Below are 20385 nucleotides of genomic sequence, written 5' to 3'. Positions count from 1 at the left end.
GGCGGCTCGGGGACTGGGGTGGTGGCGGCAGTGGGCGCGCCAGCGGCTGAACCGGAGGCGGGGGAGGGGCGGGGGGCGGCCCGGGCTGCACGCGCGTGCCAGGCTGGAGCATGAGCCGGATTTGACCGCGAGGCGGAGGCAAGAGCCACCGCCCCCTCTTCTCCTCACCCGAGTGAGGCGGCGCGGCGGCCGGAGAGGCATGGGGGGCGCCCGCCCAGTCTGAGCCTCGCCGCAGGCGCTTCCAGCTCTCGCTGAGTTCCCCGCGGGCCTCCAGGGCGCACCGTCGGCCCCGGCAGCCTTTGCCCGGCGGGCGCACCGGGGTCGGCAAGGAGGGGGTGCAGGGCGAGGAGAGGCGTCCGCCCGGGTGGGTGGGGCGCAGGGAGTACCTGAGAACACCGGCTCGGCGCGAGAGGCAGGGGCGGCAGAACTGCAGAGCTGCGGAGTCGATCCGACCCTTACCCTCAGCCCGGGAAGTAACCGTAAGTCTCAGCGTCGCCGTACCGGTCTTTTTGAGGCTGTCTCAGCCTATTTTCGCCTCCGAGTTCAGCGCTACCGAGTTCACGCCCTCCCGGGACTCCTACAAATATGCCTCCCTTCATTTGTGGAGGATTGTGTGTCCCTATTCCTGAACAGGCAACATCCTCTGTCTGACCCATTGGGAGCTCTTCTCCCAGCGAATTTGCAAGCCTCTGTGTTTCGGTAGCACGTCCCATCCTCACCATCTGGATGCATCTCCTTGTCCCTCTGTCCTCAAAGGATCTGTGTCCTCCCTTTTTTTCTGTTTGTACCCCGGACCTCACAGCTTCCCCCGCCCATTCTTTGAGACGTGGAAAGCCACGGGTTCGGCTGTTCCTGAGAGCTCGAGAGTCTTGAGCGGGTGAATGGATGAAAGTGAAGGGCTATAATGGGTGGGGATAGGGGCACATAGCTCTCGGGAACCTTTATTTTTTCAGCTTCTGCCACCACAAACGAATGGGCCTTTTCCCTGGACCTTCATTCCTCTCCCTTCCTGTGTATAAGCTGTTTTCTGTACGTTGCTGTTTGAGTCGCAGGAAACTGGAATTAGAGCTGTAATTAAGATCTCCCGAGGAGGTTTTGAGGATGTCTCACAAGCTCTATTCACACGAAGTGGCATATTGAACAACCTTGTATTGAAATGAAGACCCATTCCGGGGGAGATTTACTAGGAGGTCTGAGAAATCAATGTGAAAACAAAAGTCTGATGTTTCAAATGTGTTTTGGATACCTTTAGATAATTTTTTAGTGTGTTGAATTTACATTTCTTAATTTAAAGTGTGTGTGTGTACGATGTGAAAATCTTTGCATTGGAAGTTTTTGCTTTGTTAGTGGTTAAAAAAACTAAAGTGATTTTTGATCACGTCAGATTATATTTGTCAAGATATTATCTTAAATCCTTAATTCCATAGAGACCTTTCTTTTAAAATTGATTTGGCTCAACCATCTACAGATGTTACACACCTTTGTGCCTGTCACCTTCCTGCTTCTTAGTTAAAAAAAAAAAAAAATTAACCGTGAATATCTTCAATGTGTATTTCCACATTTGCAACTAGGCATTTTTTCTCGTTAAAATTTGGTTTCCTTTTTAAACTGCCACAGCAGAACTTTCCAGAAATTAGACTAAAAAGTAACTGTAATCCTGTCAGTGACTGGACAATAGTTCTTAGTTGACTTCATGCATTTTGTACTTTTCCAGGTACTGTAGTAAGCAAATGATAATTTAAGAATGATTTTCCTTTGTGAACTACAGGTTCTTTGTTATTGTTCTCTAAATTACTGTGTAGTGTAGACTGGTAGCTTTGGTTATTTTTTTCAGAAAACGTCATTTTGTTAAGAAAGGTAAATGTGTTTAATAATGATTTTTTGTTTTCAAAACCTTCTTCTAGCAGTTGATTTGAGGTTATTATTTGATTTGTAACTGCACACTGTTCACAGATTTTAGTTTGAACTAGGCTTAAAAGATGTATCTCCAGCTGTCTCTCTGGAATTGTACTTTACCGGCTTGTGTCAGAAGCCAAGCATTGCACAGAGTTGAATGTATTATTAAGGGTGTGGTTTTTGCTTTTCGTAAAATTGATCAGTTTGCAAATAAGAAAAGTGGGTGCTGTAGTGATGTGATGGGCAATAACTTGAAAAGGTCCTTTTTAGAAACAGTAAATTGACCCCTATTATTCTTGGACATAGGGTGGAAAAGATAGGACTGTATTTTCACTTTATGCTTTTTCCCTTGCCATTGCACTGGGAATTTTGAGTTTTCAATATGAAAGTGTTCTGAAACCATGCAGACCGTGCCGTAAGTGTGGGCTCTATCAGGTGGCTGCTGAGACATGGGAGAGAAGTTTTGTTTGCTACTCTTTTATACTCCTATAGCACTGCCCACTTTTGAGAGAGTTGGTTTTCTTTCTTTCCTTTTCCTCTTCTGGGGTGCACTTGAACTTGTGAAAGTGAAATATGTGTATTTACAACTTACTTGTAGGTAAAAGCTCAAGCTAATTTTCATGTATAAATAGATGGAAGAACTATGAATTAAGTCTGATTCTTCTTGAATGTAAGTTAGGAAAGATTCCTTAGTGTTTTGGGTACTTCTTACGTCTTTGGGTATGAACATTTATTTAGATGAAATTTAAAAATCCTTCTCTCTAATATTGAACTTTATATATGACACATTTGCCAAAACAGATTTGAGAGTGACTCAGTCATTATTAAAAAGACCAGTCTGAGAGGATTTTCTGTGCATGGGTTCTAAAAATGCTTAGGTATTTTGTTTTCTTTCTCAAAGTGTGATTTGCTCAGGGAATAGTAATTTGGTGACTCTTTACGTTTATTTTTCAGACAACCTCAGATTATCTCTTTTTTTTTTCTTTTCCAGATAACTTACTTTCGTACTCACTTCATTTCAGTAAACTTTATTGAATGCCTACTCTGTGTACCAGGCACTATGTTAGATTCTGGAACTACAAGGATAAATAAGTTAAGATTCTTTTCCTCCCTGAATTTGCCAGTCTAGATAGTTGACTGTGATTTTATCCATATGCCTTTACAGACATCTCTAATAGGTTTTTAAGTTACTTGACCGTATTTCAGGGTTGTTTCACATCCTTTCTATAAGAATTAACACAATAAAGGCCATTTATTGAGCACTTAATTCACACTAGCTACCCTGCATTTAGTTATTACATTATCTCATTTAATTCTTAGAAGTGTCCTAAGAAGTATTTTATCTCCATTTAAAAACCACACTGGGGGGGCTTCCCTGGTGGCGCAGTGGTTAAGAACCTGCCTGCCAATGCAGGGGACACGAGTTTGAGCCCTGGTCCGGGAAGATCCCACATGCTGCAGAGCAACTAAGCCCGTGCGCCACAACTACTGAAGCCCGCACGCCCTAGAGCCCGTGCTCTGCAACAAGAGAAGCCATGGCAGTGAGAAGTCTGCGCACCACAACGAAGAGTAGCCCCCGCTCGCTGCACTAGAGAAAGCCTGCGTGCAGCAACGAAGACCCAACACAGCCATAAATAAATAAACAAACAAACAAACAAACCAACCACACAGGGCTTCCCTGGTGGGGCAGTGATTGAGAATCCGCCTGCCAATGCAGGGGACACGGGTTTGATCCCTGTTCTGGGAAGATCCCACATGCCGTGGAGCAACTAAGCCCCATGCGCTGCAACTTACTGAACCTGTGCTCTAGAGGCCTTGAGCCACAACTACTGACTCTGCGTGCTGCAACTACTGAAGCCCATGTGCCTAGAGCCAGTGCTCCACAACAAGAGAAGCCACGGCAATGAGAAGCCCGCGCACCGCAATGAAGAGTAACCCCCGCTCACTGCAACTAGAGAAACCCCGCGCAACAACGAAGACCCAACACAGCCAAAAATAAATAAATAAAATAAATAAATTTATTTTTTTTAAAAAGTCTTTCATTTCTCTTGTCCCTCAAAGGGCCTGAAATAAAATCTAATTCATGACCCCCAACCAGACTTTAAAAAAAACAAAAAAACCCATACAGATTCTGGTTTATAGTAATGATGAATGTTGTTTTACTTCTTATATGCTAGAAAAAATTTGACGTTAAGATTTCTCATTAAGGGGAAGAACTTGTAATATAGTTTTAACAGTTCTTAATTTTTTTTCCTGTAGGTGATTTAAAAAAATTTTTTTAATTGAAGTATAGTTGATTTACAATGTGTTAATATCTGCTGTATAGCAGTGTGATTCAGTTATACATATATATATGTTCTTTTTTTTAATATTCTTTTCCATTATGGTTTATCATATGATATTGAATGTAGCTCTCTGTGCTATACACTAGGACCTTGCTGTTTATCTGTTCTCTATGTAAAAGCTTATATCTGCTAACCCCAACCTCCCTCTCCATACCTCCCCCAATTCCCTGCCCCTTGGCAACCACCAGTCTGTTCTCTATGTGCGAGATTCTGTTTCTGTTTCATAGATAGGTTCATTTGTGTCATATTTTATTGGGCTGGCCAAAAACTTCATTCGGGTTTTTGTGTAAGATCTTATGGAAAAAACCGAACAAACTTTTTGGCCAGCCCAATAGATTCCACACGTAAGTGATATCATACGGTATTTGTCTTTCTCTTTCTGATATACTTCACTTAGTATGATAATCTCTAGTTGCATCCATGTTGCTGCAAATGGCATTATTTTCTTTTTTATGGCTCAGTAGTATTCCACTGTATATATGTACCACATCTTCTTTATCCATTCATCTGTCGATGGACATTTAGGTTGTTTCCATGTCTTGACTATTGTAAATAGTGCTCCTATGAACATAGGGGTGCAAGTATCTTTTTGAATTATAGATTTGTCTGGATATATGCCTGGGAGTGGGATTGCTAGATCATATGGTAATTCTATTTTTAGTTTTCTGAGGATCCTCCATACTGTTTTCCACAGTGGTTGCAACAACTTACATTGCCACCAACAGTATAGGAGGGTTCCGTTTTCTGCACACCCTCTCCAGCATTTGTTATTTGTAGACTTTTTAATGATGGCCATTCTGACTGGTGTGAGATGGTAACTCATTGTAGTTTTAATTTGCTTTTCTCTAATAATTAGCAATGTTGAGCATCTTTTCATGTGCCTATTGGCCATCTGTATTTCTTCTTTGGAGAAATGTCTATTTAGGTCTTCTGCCCATTTTTGGATTGGGTTGTTTGTTTTTTTGTTGTTGACTTATATGAGCTGTTCGTATTTTTTGGAAATTAAGCCCTTGTCAGTCGCATCATTTTGCAAATATTTTCTCCCATTCTGTAGGTTGTCTTTTTGTTTTTTTTTTATGGTTTCCTTTGCTGTGCAAAAGCTTGTAAGTTTGATTAGGTCCCATTTGTTTATTTTTGTTTTTATTTCTATTGCCTTAGGAGACTGACCTAAGAAGACATTGGTATGATTTACGTATGTCAGAGAATGTTTTGCCTATGTTTTCTTCTGGGAGTTTTATGGTGTCATGTCTTATGTTTAAGTCTTTAAGCCATTTTGAGTTTATTTTTGTGTATGGTGAGAGGGTGTGTTCTAATTTTATTGATTTGCATGCGGCAGTCCAACTTTCCCAGCACCACTTGCTAAAGAAACTGTCTTTTTCCCATTGTATAGTCTTGCCTCCTTTGTCAAAGATTAATTGACTGTAGGTGTGTGGGTTTATTTCTGGGCTCTCTTTTCTGTTCCATTGATCCATATGTCTGTTTTTGTGCCAATACCATGCTGTTTTGATTACTGTAGCTTTGTAGTATTGTTGGAAGTCTGGGAGAGTTAGGCCTCCTGCTTTGTTCTTTTTCTTCAGGATTGCTTTGGCAATTCTGGACCTTTTATGGTTCCATAGGAATTTTAGGATTAGTTGTTCTAGTTCTGTGAAAAATGTCATGGATAATTTGATAAGGATCACATTAAACCTGTAAATTGCTTTGGGTAGTATGGCCATTTTAACAATATTAATTCTTCCAATCCAAGAGCATGGGATATCTTTCTATTTCTTTGAATCATCTTCAATTTCCATTATTAATGTTTTATAGTTCTTAGTGTATAAGTCTTTCACCTCCTTGGTCAGATCAGGTTAATGCTTTGAGTAGAAAGGTTCTGATTTCATAAAGTATTAGTATCTTTTATTTACTAGAGCAGATGAATTGTATAGTATCAAGATGTAATTTTCAGCTGTTGTTTAAACCTTTGAAAAGACAGTTCTGAAGTTAATTATGGTTAACTGTAACGCAGATTTTCAAGCATGCATAACTTTTTTTTCTTCTAGTTAATTAGTGGGACCAAGAGCCTAGAAAATGTACTAAAAAATGTTTGTATTCTCCAGGAAGGACAGAGTATTGATCTACATGAAACCTATTCAGCTTTTAAACATTCTCAGTTCAATTTTGACAATTCTCTGATGCCTTGGAGAGTTTTGGTTTCTGCAATGAAAATGTATTCCTTCATATTTAAAACTGACCTTACTCATCTATTAGTAGGATATATGCTTTATCAGCAATTTGATATGGTTCAATCTAATTGTTTTTCAGACCCTCTCAAATTTTTTAAAGGATGATCATCCACTGTCAGCTCTTTTCACCAAGTTTCATTTGTATTCTGTTTTGTTTGTTTGGTTGGTTTTAACCAAAAACTGTCAACAGTTAGCCATTCTTTAGACTAAGGCCTTTTGCTTCTGGTTATACATTCTTGTTTTTAGTACTGTAGAGCATATAATTATTCCTCCTCCAAGTTCCTAAGAAAAGTAATCCTTGATATTCTTCGATCCTCAGTCTGACATATATATTTTAGCTTAACATATACAGTTTTTCCCTTTCAGTGTAACAGAATTCTTGGTACTTAGATCACTGTTTGTTTTGTTTTTTAACATCTTTATTGGAGTATAGTTGCTTTACAATGTTGTGTTAGTTTCTGCTGTATAACAAAGTGAATCCACTATACGTATACATGTATCCCCATATCCCCTCCCTCTTGTGTCTCCCTCCCACCATCCCTATCCCACCCCTCTAGGTGGTTACAAAGCACCGAGCTGATCTCCCTCTGCTATGCAGCTGCTTCCCACTAGCTATCTATTTTACGTTTGGTAGGATCACTGTATTTTCTGATTGGAATAATATTGGGGATAGAATTCCTATTCAAGACATAACTGACAAAATCATAAATGCATTAGGTACTGGGACCACAGAGATGAATAAGTCAGAATTCCTTTTCTCATTGAACTGTAAAATGCCTATTTAAAATCCATGAAGAGAAAGGAAAGTTCACTTAAAAACATTGAGATGCCTTTACGCCAAATAGGCATAAAACATTGCCCTCCTATTCGTGTATCCCCTCAGGGTATTGTAAAGGAATGTTATGTAAATAAACATATTAAGCCAGGGTTTTCATTCTATCTCCTAGCCTCAGACAGTAGCTGCTTATCATTTGCTGTAACACCAGATGTTCTGTATCACATATTAATAATCACATTTTTAAAAACTATTTTGAAATAATTTAAAACTTAACAGAAGAGATGCCAGAACAGTACAAAGAACTCCTTTATCTCCTTCATTCAGATTCCACCATTGTTAATATTTTACTGCATTTCTTCCATTGCCTGTCGTCTCTCTTTCTGTCTTCATATATATGTTACATACATGTTTGTATATGTGTGTGTAAATACATAGGTACATACCCATTATCATAGTCTTTTTCAGAACCTTTTGGAGCAAGCTGTAGACATGGTGTTCCATCACCCATAAATACTACAGTGTCTATTTCTCAAAAACAAGGCACTCTCTTATATAACCCTCCAAGTCGGAAGATAAGCATTGGTACAACACTACTGTCTAGTCCAAGGAACCTATTCGTATTTCATCGACTATCCCAACAATATCTCTTTCTTTTTTGATCTAGGATCCTATCCAAGAATGCATGTTGTATTTAGTTGTCATGTCTTTTCAGACTTCTTCAGCCTCATTTTCCCCCATCTTTCATGTCCTTGACAGTTTTAGGTAGTACATTCTGTAGGATCACCCTGAGCCTAGGTCCATGTGATATTTTCTCATGACTCCAATCGAATCTTGCATTTCTAGCAGGAATACCACAGAAGTGGGGCTGTGCCTGTCTCAGTGCATTGCATCCACAGGCATATGATGTCAAATCATGCTGCTACTGGTGATTAACACCTGGATCGTATTGGTGTCCTTTTGTATTTGATCAAAATTTGTGGAGAGGTATTCCAAAATTATGCATCTTGATTCTTATCAAACCTCTACTCACTAGCCTCAGTGTAGGTATCAGTGATGACTCCCACCTGAATTAACTACTTTTATAATTATATTTCTCTATTTTTTTTATTCCTTCTACATGTATTAGTTGGTATTTTACTGTAAGGTAGAACTTTTCTTTCTCCCCTATTTGTTTATTAAATCAGTAAGGACTTGTGGATTTTGATTTTAGTGTGTTGTGATTTGTTACTATCATTATTTGTTTTGCTGTTTAAGTTGTCCCTGATTTAGCCGGTGGGAGCCCCTTCAAGCTGGCTCCTGTGCCTATTTATCATGCTCCCATCTCATTCATTGTGCACTTCTGGCAGAACATGCTGTTCCTGGTTCGTCTTGTACTTTGCCTGGTCTAGCCCTGGAATCAGCCATTTCTTCAAGGAGCCCTGTTTGGTTTTTGTTATTGTTATTTGTTTTTGTAAAATATGGTGTTTAAAAACAAAGATTTAGGGTTTAGTTTCTCATTGCTACTGGGGTGTCATTGCTTATAGGGACTAGGAAATGTATGACTATGTAAGTATGGTTTGTATACACATACATATATGTATAATGTGCTAATATACATCCATAATTATTTCTGTATCTATGTTCATGTTATAAAACCAGAAGTTTGTTCCTAATTCTTCCAATTCCAATCCAATACCCCAGGGTTCTTTCTAGTCTTTGCCCTTTCCATGTTTTTAATGCCTTCTCTGGTGGTAAGAAACTTAGCTTCACATTAGTCTCATTATAGTTATCACTTGTCCAATTGTTTTGTTACCATTCTCCCTGCCTTGTAGACCATCACCTCCCTTTATCTCTCCCTACCACACCCTGCCTCGTTGATTGCTGGGCCTGTTGGCCTGTGCCTCTTTGTGGATCCATAAGCCCTCACTGGGCCCACAGCTCTGTGCAACTCCCTGTCTGCACACAACACCCTGTTACCCTCACCTCTGGGCCACACCTGTGTTGGCCTTCCTGACATGCCCTCAGTGCCCTGCATCCTTAGCCAGCATGCTTACTACTTTGCATAGCTCAGTATTTCATTAGTTAATTTTTAAGCATATTTCCAGGATTTACAAACATACATATATGTGATGAAATATACAGCTATATAGTATTACTAGAATAAAACTGTAGATTTACAAATATACATATATATAATGAAATATACAGCTATATAGTACACACACATATACACACACTACCTACCTGTGGTAGAATGATTAACGACCGTAAAGTTCTTCTATACTGGTATGCATTCCCCTTTGCCTTGGGGCTTTGCTGCTTCTCTCATCAATTTCTCCATCTCTTGAGTCTTGTCTAGCCTTGTGATTTGCTTCGGCCAGTGAATATGGTGGATGTGATGTGTGAGTTCTGGAGCTTAGTCCTTAAGAAGACTTCAAAGAACGCTTTCCTGTAGCTGCCCTGTAAGGAAGCTGGTCTAGCTTATAGGAGGGTGAGAGAACCAAGAATTAATCCAGCAAACATGAAAGTGGACTATCTTGGACCTACTAACCCAGCTGACTGTTTAGCTGAATGCACCTGCAGAGGAATCAGAGGTGAAAACAGCGAAGAAATGGCCCAGCCAACCTATAGAATTGTGAGAAATGACATTGTTTTGAGGCACTAAGTTTGAGGTGGTTTGTTTTATAGCAATAGATATATGAAACCACATCTGTTTTCATTTTGGACATCTGTGTTGTCTCTAGTCTTCAATTATGAACAATATTGCAATGACTATCTTGTACATAATATATAGTGTTTTAATTTTAATAAATAATGCCAGATTATTTTCCAGAAATGTTGATATAGTTCTTACTGCCGTCATAAAAGTCTGAGAGTAACTATTTCCCTCACAAACTCACTAACACTCATGTTTTCTTTGACAATAAAATCAATTTTAAAAGCATCTTATAATTCTTCATTTTCCTAACTACTTGTGAAGCTGAGCATCTTTTGATATTTTTGTTGGTCCTTTTGATTTTTCGATTCTTTGAATTGCTTATTCATAGCTTTACTCAATTTTTCCTATTGGTTTTTTTTAAATTTTTAAATTTAATTTTATTTATATTTTTATACAGCAGGTTCTTATTACTCATCAATTTTATACACATCAGTGTATACATGTCAATCCCAATCGCCCAATTCAGCACACCACCATCCCCACCCCACCCCTGTAGCTTTCCCCCCCTTGGTGTCCATACATTTGTTCTCTACATCTGTGTCTCAACTCCTGCCCGGCAAACCAGCTCATCTGTACCATTTTTCTAGGTTCCACATATATGTGTTAATATACGATATTTGTTTTTCTCTTTCTGATTTACTTCACTCTGTATGACAGTCTCGATGCATCCACGTCTCAACAAATGACTCAATTTCATTCCGTTTTATGGCTGAGTAATATTCCATTGTATATATGTACCACATCTTTATCCATTCGTCTGTCGATGGGCATTTAGGTTGCTTCCATAACCTGGCTATTGTAAATAGTGCTGCAATGAACATTGGGGTGCATGTGTCTTTTTGAATTATGGTTTTCTCTGGGTATATGCCCAGTAGTGGGATTACTGGATCATATGGTAATTCTATTTTTAGTTTTTTAAGGAACCTCCATACTGTTCTCCATAGTGGCTGTATCAATTTACATTCCCAGCAACAGTGCAAGAGGGTTCCCTTTTCTCCACACCCTCTCCAGCATTTGTTGTCTGTAGATTTTCTGATGATGCCCATTCTAACTGGTGTGAGGTGTTACCTCATTGTAGTTTTGATTTGCATTTCTCTAATAGTTAGTGATGTTGAGCAGCTTTTCATGTACTTGTTGGCCATCTGTATGTCTTTGGGGAAATGTCTATTTAGGTCTTCTGCCCATTTTTGGATTGGGTTGTTTGTTCCTTTAATATTCAGCTGCATGACCTGTTTATATATTTTGGAGATTAATCCTTTGTCCATTGATTTGTTTGCGAATATTTTCTCCCATTCTGAGGGTTGACTTTTCGTCTTGTTTATGGTTTCCTTTGCTGTGCAAAAGCTTTGAAGTTTCATTAGGTCCCATTTGTTTTTTTTTTTGTTTTTTTTATTTCCATTACTCTAGAGGTGGATCAAAAAAGATCTTGCTGTGATTTATGTCAAAGAGTGTTCTTCCTATGTATTCCTCTAAGAGTTTTATAGTGTCCGGTCTTACATTTAGGTCTCGAATCCATTTTGAGTTTATTTTTGTGTATGGTGTTAGGGAGTGTTCTAATTTCATTCATTTATATGTAACTGTCCAGTTTTCCCATCAACACTTATTGAAGAGACTGTCTTTTCTCCATTGTATATCCTTGCCTCCTTTGTCATAGATTAGTTGTCCATAGGTGCGTGGGTTTATCTCTGGGCTTTCTATCTTCTTCCATTGATCTATGTTTTTGTTTTTGTGCCAGTCATATTTTCTTGATTACTGTAGCTTTGTATTGTAGTCTGAAGTCAGGGAGTCTGATTCCTCCAGCTCCGTTTTTTTCCCTCAAGACTGCTTTGGCTATTCGGGGTCTTTTGTGTCTCCATACAAATTTTAAGATTTTTTGTTCTAGTTCTGTAAAAACTGCCATTGGTAATTTGATAAGGATTGCATTGAATCTGTAGATTGCTTTGGGTAGTATAGTCATTTTCACAATATTGATTCTTCCAATCCAAGAACATGGTATATCTCTCCATCTGTTGGTATCATCTTTAATTTCTTTCATCAGTGTCTTATAGTTTTCTGCATACAGGTCTTTTGTCTTCCTAGGTATTTTATTCTTTTTGTTGCAGTGGTAAATGGGAGTGTTTCCTTAATTTCTCTTTCAGATTTTTCATCATTAGTGTATAGGAATGCAAGAGATTTCTGTGCATTCATTTTGTATCCTGCAACTTTACCAAATTCATTGATTAGCTCTAGTAGTTTTCTGGTGGCATCTTTAGGATTCTCTATGTATAGTATCATGTCATCTGCAAACAGTGACAGTTTTACTTCTTCTTTGCCAATTTGGATTCCTTTTATTTCTTTTTCTTCTCTGATTGCTGTGACTAGGACTTCCAAAACTATGTTGAATAATAGTGGCGAGAGTGGACCTCCTTGTCTCGTTCCTGATCTTAGAGGAAATGCTTTCAGTTTTTCACCATTGAGAATGATGTTTGCTGTGGGTTTGTCATATATGGCCTTTATTATGTTGAGGTAGGTTCCCTCTATGCCCACTTTCTGGAGAGTTTTTATCATAAATGGGTGTTGAATTTTGTCAAAAGCTTTTTCTGCATCTCTTGAGATGATCATATGGTTTTTATTCTTCAATTTGTTAATATGGTGTATCACATTGATTGATTTGCGTATATTGAAGAATCCTTGCATCCCTGGGATAAATCCCACTTGATCATGGTGTATGATCCTTTTAATGTGTTGTTGGATTGTTTGCTAGTATTTTGTTGAGGATTTTTGCATCTATATTCATCAGTGATATTGGTCTGTAATTTTCTTTTTTTGTAGTATCTTTGGTTTTGGTATCAGGGTGATGGTGACCTCATAGAATGAGTTTAGGAGTGTTCCTTCCTCTGCAGTTTTTTGGAAGAGTTTGAGAAGGATGAGTGTTAGCTCTTCTCTAAATGTTTGATAGAATTCACCTGTGAAGCCATCTGGTCCTGGACTTCTGTTTGTTGGAAGATTTTTTTTTTTTTTTTTAATTTATTTATTTATTATTTATGGCTGTGTTGGGTCTTCGTTTCTGTGCGAGGGCTTTCTCTAGTTGCGGCAAGTGGGGGCCACTCTTCATCGCGGTGCGCGGGCCTTTCATTATCACGACCTCTCTTGTTGCGGAGCACAGGCTCCAGACGCGCAGGCTCAGTAATTGTGGCTCACGGACCTAGTTGCTCCGCGGCATATGGGATCTTCCCAGACCAGGGCTCGAACCCGTGTCCCCTGCATTGGCAGGCAGATTCTCAACCACTGCGCCACCAGGGAAGCCCTTGTTGGAAGATTTTTAATCACAGTTCCAATTTGATTACTTGTGATTGCCCTATTCATATTTTCTATTTCTTCCTGGTTCAGTCTTGGAAGGTTATACCTTTCTAAGAATTTGTCCATTTCTTCCAGGTTATCCATTTTGTTGGCATAGAGTTGCTTGTAGTAGTCTCTTAGGATGCTTTGGATTTCTGCGGTGTCTGTTGTAACTTCTCCTTTTTCATTTCTAATTTTATTGATTTGAGTCCTCTCCCTCTTTTTCTTGATGAGTCTGGCTAATGGTTTATCAATTTTGTCTTCTCAAAGAACCACCTTTTAGTTTTATTGATCTTTGCTATTGTTTTCTTTGTTTCTATTTCATTTATTTCTGCTCTGATCTTTATGATTTCTTTCCTTCTGCTAACTTCGGGTTTTGTTTGTTCTTCTTTCTCTAGTTCCTTTAGGTGTAAGGTTAGATTGTTTATTTGAGATTTTTTTTCTTTCTTGAGGTAGGCTTGTATAGCTATCAACTTCCCTCTTAGAACTGCTTTTGCTGCATCCCATAGGTTTTGGATCATCGTGTTTTCATTGTCATGTGTCTCTAGGTATTTTTTGATTTCCTCTTTGATTTCTTCAGTGATCTCTTGGTTATTTAGTAACGTATTGTTTAGCCTCCATGTGTTTGTGTTTCTTACGTTTTTTTCCCTGTAATTGATTTCTAATCTCATAGCATTGTGGTCAGAAAAGATGCTTGATATGATTTCAATTTTCTTAAATTTACTGAGACTTGATTTGTGACCCAAGATGTGATCTATCCTGGAGAATGTTCCAGGATAGAGAATGCACTTGAGAAGGAAGTGTAATCTGCTGTTTTTGGATGGAATGTCCTATAAATATCAATTAAATCTATCTGGTCTATTGTGTCATTTTAAGCTTCTGTTTCCTTATTTATTTTCATTTTGGATGATCTGTCCATTGGTGTAAGTGAGGTGTTAAAGTCCCCCACTATTATTGTGTTACTGGCGATTTCGCCTTTTAGAGCTGTTAGCAGTTGCTTCATGTATTGAGGTGCTCCTATGTTGGGTGCATATATATTTATAATTGTTATATCTTCTTCTTGGATTGATCCCCTGATCATTATGTAATGTCCTTCCTTATCTCTTGTAACATTCTTTATTTTAAAGTCTATTTTATCTGACATGAGTATTGCTACTCCAGCTTTCTTTTGATTTCCATTTGCATGGAATATCTTTTTCCATCCCCTCACTTTCAGTCTGAATGTGTCCCTAGGTCTGAAGTGGGTCTCTTGTAGACAGTATATATATGGGTCTTGTTTTTGTATCCATTCAGCAAGCCTGTGTCTTTTGGTTGGAGCATTTAATCCATTCACGTTTAAGGTAATTATCGATATGTATGTTCCTATGACCATTTTCTTAATTGTTTTGGGTTTGTTTTTGTAGGTCCTTTTCTTCTCTTGTGTTTCCCACTTAGAGAAGTTCCTTTAGCATTTGTTGTAGAGCTGGTTTGGTGGGGCTGAATTCTATTAGCTTTTGCTTGTCTGTAAAGCTTTTAATTTCTCCATCGAATCTGAATGAGATCCTTGCCAGAGTAGAGTAATCTTGGTTGTAGGTTCTTCCCTTTCATCACTTTAAGTATATCATGCCACTCCCTTCTGGCTTGTAGAGTTTCTGCTGAGAAATCAGCTGTTAACCTTATGGGAGTTCCCTTGTATGTTATTTGTCGTTTTTCCCTTGCTGCTTTCAATAATTTTTCTTTGTCTTTAATTTTTGCCAATTTGATTACTATGTGTCTCGGCATGTTTCTCCTTGGGGTTATCCTGTATGGGACTCACTGCACTCCTGGACTTGGGTGGCTATTTCCTTTCCCATGTTAGGGAAGTTTTTGACTATAATCTCTTCAAATATTTTCTCTGGTCCTTTCTCTCTCTAGTCTCCTTCTGGGACCCCTATAGTGCGAGTGTTGTTGCGTTTAATGTTGTCCCAGAGGTCTCTTAGGCTGTCTTCATTTTTTTCCATTCTTTTTTCTTTATTCTGTTCTGCAGCAGTGAATTCCACCATTCTGTCTTCCAGGTCACTTATCCGTTCTTCTGCTTCAGTATTCTTCTATTGATTCCTTTTAGTGTAGTTTTCATTTCAGTTATTGTATTGTTCATCTCTGTTTGTTTGTTGTTTAATTCTTCTAGGTCTTTGTTAAACATTTCTTGCATCTTCTTGGTCTTTGCCTCCATTCTTTTTCCGAGGTCCTGGATCATCTTCACTATCATTATAATGAATTCTTTTTCTGGAAGGTTGCCTATCTCCACTTCATTTAGTTGTTTTTCTGGGGTTTTGTCTTGTTTCTTCATCTGGTACATAGCCCTCTGCCTTTTCATCTTGTCTATATTTCTGTGAATGTGGTTTTTGTTCCACAGGCTGCAGGATTGTAGTTCTTCTTGCTTCTGCTCTCTGCCCTCTGGTGTATGAGGCTATCTAAGAGGCTTGTTTAAGTTTCCTGATAGGGAGGGACTGTTGGTGGGTAGAGCTGACTGTTGCTCTGGTGGGCTGAGCTCAGTAAAACTTTAATGCACTTGACTGTTGATGGGTGGGGCTGGGTTCCCTCCCTGTTGGTTGTTTGGCCTGAGGCAACCCAACACTGGAGCCTACCTGGTCTCTTTGGTGGGGCTAATGACAGACTCTGGGAGGGTTCACACCAAGGTGTACTTCCCAGAACTTCTGCTGCCAGTGTCCTTGTCCCCATGGTGAGCCATAACCACCCCCCGCCTCTGCAGGAGACCCTCCAACAGTAGCAGGTAGGTCTGGTTCAGGCTCCCGTGGGGTCACTGCTCCTTCCCCTGGGTCCCGATGAGCACACTACTTTGTGTGTGCCCTCCAAGAGTGAAGTCTCTGTTTCCCTCAGTCCTGTCAAAGTCCTGCAATCAAATCCCAGTAGGCTTCAAAGTCTGATTCTCTAGGAATTCCTCCTCCCGTTGCCGGACCCCCAGGTTGGGAAGCCTGACGTGGGGCTCAGAACCTTCACTCCAATGGTGGACTTCTGTGGTATAAGTGTTCTCCAGTCTGTGAGTCACCCACCCAGCAATTATGGGATTTGATTTTACTGTGATTGCACCCCTCCTACCATCTCATTGTGGCTTCTCCTTTGTCTTTGGATGTGGGGTATCTTTTTTGGTGAGTTCCAGTGTCTTCCTGTCGATGATTGTCCAGCAGCTAGTTGTGATTCTGGTGTTCTCGCAAGAGGGAGTGAGAGCACGTCCTTCTACTCCGCCATCTTGGTTCCTCTCTCACCTGTTTCTTTCGTGCCGCCCTCATCTTGAAGCTCCCGCCCCTGCTCCTGGGTCACTCTTGATGTTGTATATCCTAAATTGTTTCTTGGTGTCAGTCTTTATAAGTTCCTAGTCAATATCCATTCTCCTGAGATCATCCAGTTTCCAGTGAAAAGCACCACCTTCTGGATTTTTTTCCTTATTGATTTGTTGCTTCTTTTTGATATGGATATAATCCTTTAGCTTTGTTTGCCAAAAGTATTTTTTTTAAGATTTATTGGGCTTCCCTGGTGGCGCAGTGCTTTAGAGTCTGCCTGCCAATGCAGGGGACACGGGTTCGAGCCCTGGTCTGGGAGGATCCCACATGCCGCAGAGCGGCTGGGCCCCTGAGCAACAATTACTGAGCCTGCGCGTCTGGAGCCTGTGCTCCACAACAAGAGAGGCCGCGATAGTGAGAGGCCCGCGCACCGCGATGAAGAGTGGCCCCTGCTTGCCACAACTAGAGAAAGCCCTCGCGCAGAAACAAAGACCCAACACAGCCATAAAATAAATAAATAATTAAATAAATTAAAAAAAAAAAAAAGAATTCTCTGAAAACCCAATTATCAGGGAAATTATTTTTAAAAAAAGAAGATTTATTATTTACTTATTTATTTATTTTGGTTGTGTTGGGTCTTCAGTTGCAGCAGGTGGGCTCTTTGTTGTGATGTGCAGGCTTCTCTCTAGTTGTGGCATGTGGGTTTTCTCTATCTAGTTGTAGCGCGCAGGCTCCAGGGCTCATGGGCTCTGTAGTTGTGGCACGTGGGCTTAGTTGCCCTGTGGCATGTGGGATCTTAGTTCCCTGACCAGGGATTGAACCCATGTCCCCTGCATTGTAAGGCACATTCTTTACCACTGGACCACCAGGGAAGTCCCTGCCAATATGTTTTGTCAGTCTGTATTTTGTTGTTTGTCTTAGTTTATAGTATCATTGGCCATACATTTTCTTTTGGTACTTCATATTATCATTTATGTCTGTCTTTTTCCCTATGGCTTCCAGTGTTCTTGTCTTGCGAATATCTCTATCCTCCTGGGTATACCAACTTTTTTCTAAATATTCTTCTAACTTTGTATTGTCTTTCCTATCAATCAGAAATCATATTTAGTTGCTCTAGAAATCCAAAAAAGAGTGGTAGAAACAAATGGTGGAGGGGGAATTATCTTTAAGTATAGTCGTCCTTCTATATCTGAAGGGGATTGGTTCCGGGACCCCATGCAGATGCCAAAATCTGTGGATGCTCAAGTCCATTACATTCAGCCCGCCATATCTGCTGGTTTCTCGTCCATGGATATGGAGGGCCACTGTAATGAGAAATTAGAGGGAGGACGTCCAGAGTTGTTTTCGTGGTTCCACTGGCCTATCAGGAATGCAGGTTCATTTGTCTTTCTTTTCAGTCATCCATAACAGGTGCTTGTCACCTTTTAGTCCCAGGATGGCATTCCAATCTGAGCAGCAACTTCTTTCTGTTTTTTCTTTCATCATCCATGGCTCTGCTTGTTTTAATTGAGGATCAAATCCAGTTTGGTAACTGTAACCTCTGAGGATGAGGCCAAGAGAAAACAGGTCCCCCATTGGTAGCAAGTAGTTGTGAAATATTTTTTCTGTTCTTTGAAAAAAATAACGCTGATTTTGCTTTTTGTGTCAGAGTAAATGTGTGTGCTGAATAAAGCCCCAGAATCTTTTTCTTTAATCTATTAGGCAGCCAGGTGTTTTTGTCCCTCAGTTATTTACAAGCAAACAGGGAAATAAACATGATTATATTCTCAAATTGGAAACTATTGTTGTTGAGAACACAGGACTTTATCATCATGCTCAATAAATAATATTAATTAAAGGTTTTTTATGTGCCAGTAACTGTGGTAAATAGTGGATATAAAACTGAAAGTGGTATGATCCTGTCCTCAAGTTTACCACATAGTTAAGGAAGCAGGTTAAACATTTCATTATAGTATTAGATGGTAAGTTGAGTGTATTATCAAGTTAGGGAGGCAGGACATCTAACTGTTAGCTGAAGGTTGGAGAACTATGATCAGGGACCTTGATAGAGAAAATGGCTTATAAACTGAGGCCTGGATGACTAGTAGAAGTTAGCCTATTGAGGAGGAGCTTATAGAGGCATGGAAAGAACATTCCTGGAGGTTGAGTAGTACCTACTCAGAGGTAAGTCTGAGTTATAAGAGAGAAATTCTTGTCTTGTCAGGAAATTTTCCTTAACTGCTTAAGGGCTGGAAGCCTTGGAAGGTTTTAAAATGGAATTGGACAAAATCAGATTTGTCTTAAGCTAGTTGGGGGGTGATGTGCTTTGGGGGCTGGAATCTGGAAGCAAGGGTACCTATTAGGTAGGAAGTTTATCTGATTATTAAAATCTATTCCATATTAGTTAAGTAAATGTTTATTGAACACCTAAGTGAATATAATGCGGGGGAATACAGAGATAATATAAAACATAGGTCCTGTTCTCAAGGAGTTTGTATTTTAAAATAACTGAAGACTAGATATCAACAGTATGGGGCAGTATACTAATATTACGGCTTATATCCTATATGCGGGCAGGTAAGGACTAGAATTAAAACTTGAACCCACACAGAACTACAACAAATAATTCTAAAATTTATATGGAACCACAAAAGACCCAGAATTGCCAAAGCAATCCTGAGAAGAAAGAATAAAGTTAGAGGTAAAACCCTCACAGATTTCAGACTATACTACAAAGCTACAGTAATCAAAGGAGTATGATACTGGCACAAAAACACACAGATCAATGGAACGTAATAGCTCAGAAGTAAACCCATGTACTTATAGTCAAACAACAGACAATCTGATCAAAAAATGGACAGAAGACTTGAGTAGACATCGCTAATTATTAGAGAAATGCAAATCAGAACAACAATGAGGTATCGACTCACACCTCTTGGAATGGCTATCTTCAAAAAGTCTACAAATAATAAATGTTGGAGAGGATGTGGAGAAAAGGGAATCCTTGTTCCTCAAAAAACTAAAAATAGAACTATCATATGATCCAGTAATTCCACTGCTGGGGATATATCCTTAAAAAATGAAAACACTAATTTGAAAAGGTACATGCACCCCAGTGTTCATAGCAGCAATATTTACAATATTTACAATAGCCAAGACATGGAAGTAACTCAAGTGCCCATCAACAGACAGATGGCTTAAGAAGATGTAGTGTGTATATATGTATATATACACACAATGGAATGTTACTCAGCCGTAAAAAAGAATGAAATACTGCCATTTGCAGCAACATGGACCTAGCGAATATTATGCTTAGTGAAATGTCAGACAGAGAAAGACAAATGCTATATATCACTTATATGTGGAATCTAAAAAATAATACAAATAAATGTGTATGCAAAACAGAAACAGACTAACAGACATAGAAAACGAACTAATGGTTGCCAAAAGGGGAGAGGGAAGTGAGGAGGGACAGATTAAGGTATGGGATTAACAGATTAAAAACTACTATGTATAAAATAGATAAGCAGCAAGGATTTAATGTATAGCACAGGAAAGTATACCTATTATCTTGTAATAACCTATAATGGAATATAATCTGAAAAAATATTGAATTTTTATGCTGTACACCTGAAATTAACACAATATTGTAAATAAACTATATTTGAATTAAAAAAATTTTTTAATAAAAGCCCTTTAACAGATCTTACAAAACACACATACACACACACACACACACACACACACACACACACACACACACACAAAACCTTGAATCCTGCAGATCTTTGTGACTCCTAAGTCCATATTCTTTCCATGTATACTAGGCTGCCTTCAATAGCACTATATCCCCTTACCTTATTTAATCATCAGTATGTTGCTTATAAAT

At 39.2% G+C, this 20385-nt stretch overlaps 1 protein-coding gene across 5 annotated transcripts in view; it reads left to right on the top strand.

The window, feature by feature from the left end:
* Positions 1 to 78: 78 nt before the first annotated feature.
* The window catches only part of ANKIB1 (ankyrin repeat and IBR domain containing 1), a 135957-nt gene continuing 115650 nt past the window's right edge, over positions 79 to 20385 (top strand). For all 5 annotated transcript variants that reach the window (XM_061198567.1, XM_061198570.1, XM_061198568.1 and 2 more), the window contains exon 1: positions 79 to 479. The gene's annotated coding sequence lies outside the window, so the exon portion shown is untranslated. The remainder of the gene's footprint in view (positions 480 to 20385) is intronic.

Source organism: Eubalaena glacialis, chromosome 8 (genome assembly GCF_028564815.1).
Source record: "Eubalaena glacialis isolate mEubGla1 chromosome 8, mEubGla1.1.hap2.+ XY, whole genome shotgun sequence".
Lineage (NCBI taxonomy): Eukaryota > Metazoa > Chordata > Mammalia > Artiodactyla > Balaenidae > Eubalaena > Eubalaena glacialis.
Note: the sequence above shows the minus strand (reverse complement) of the source record. Positions and strands in the feature narration are given on the sequence as shown.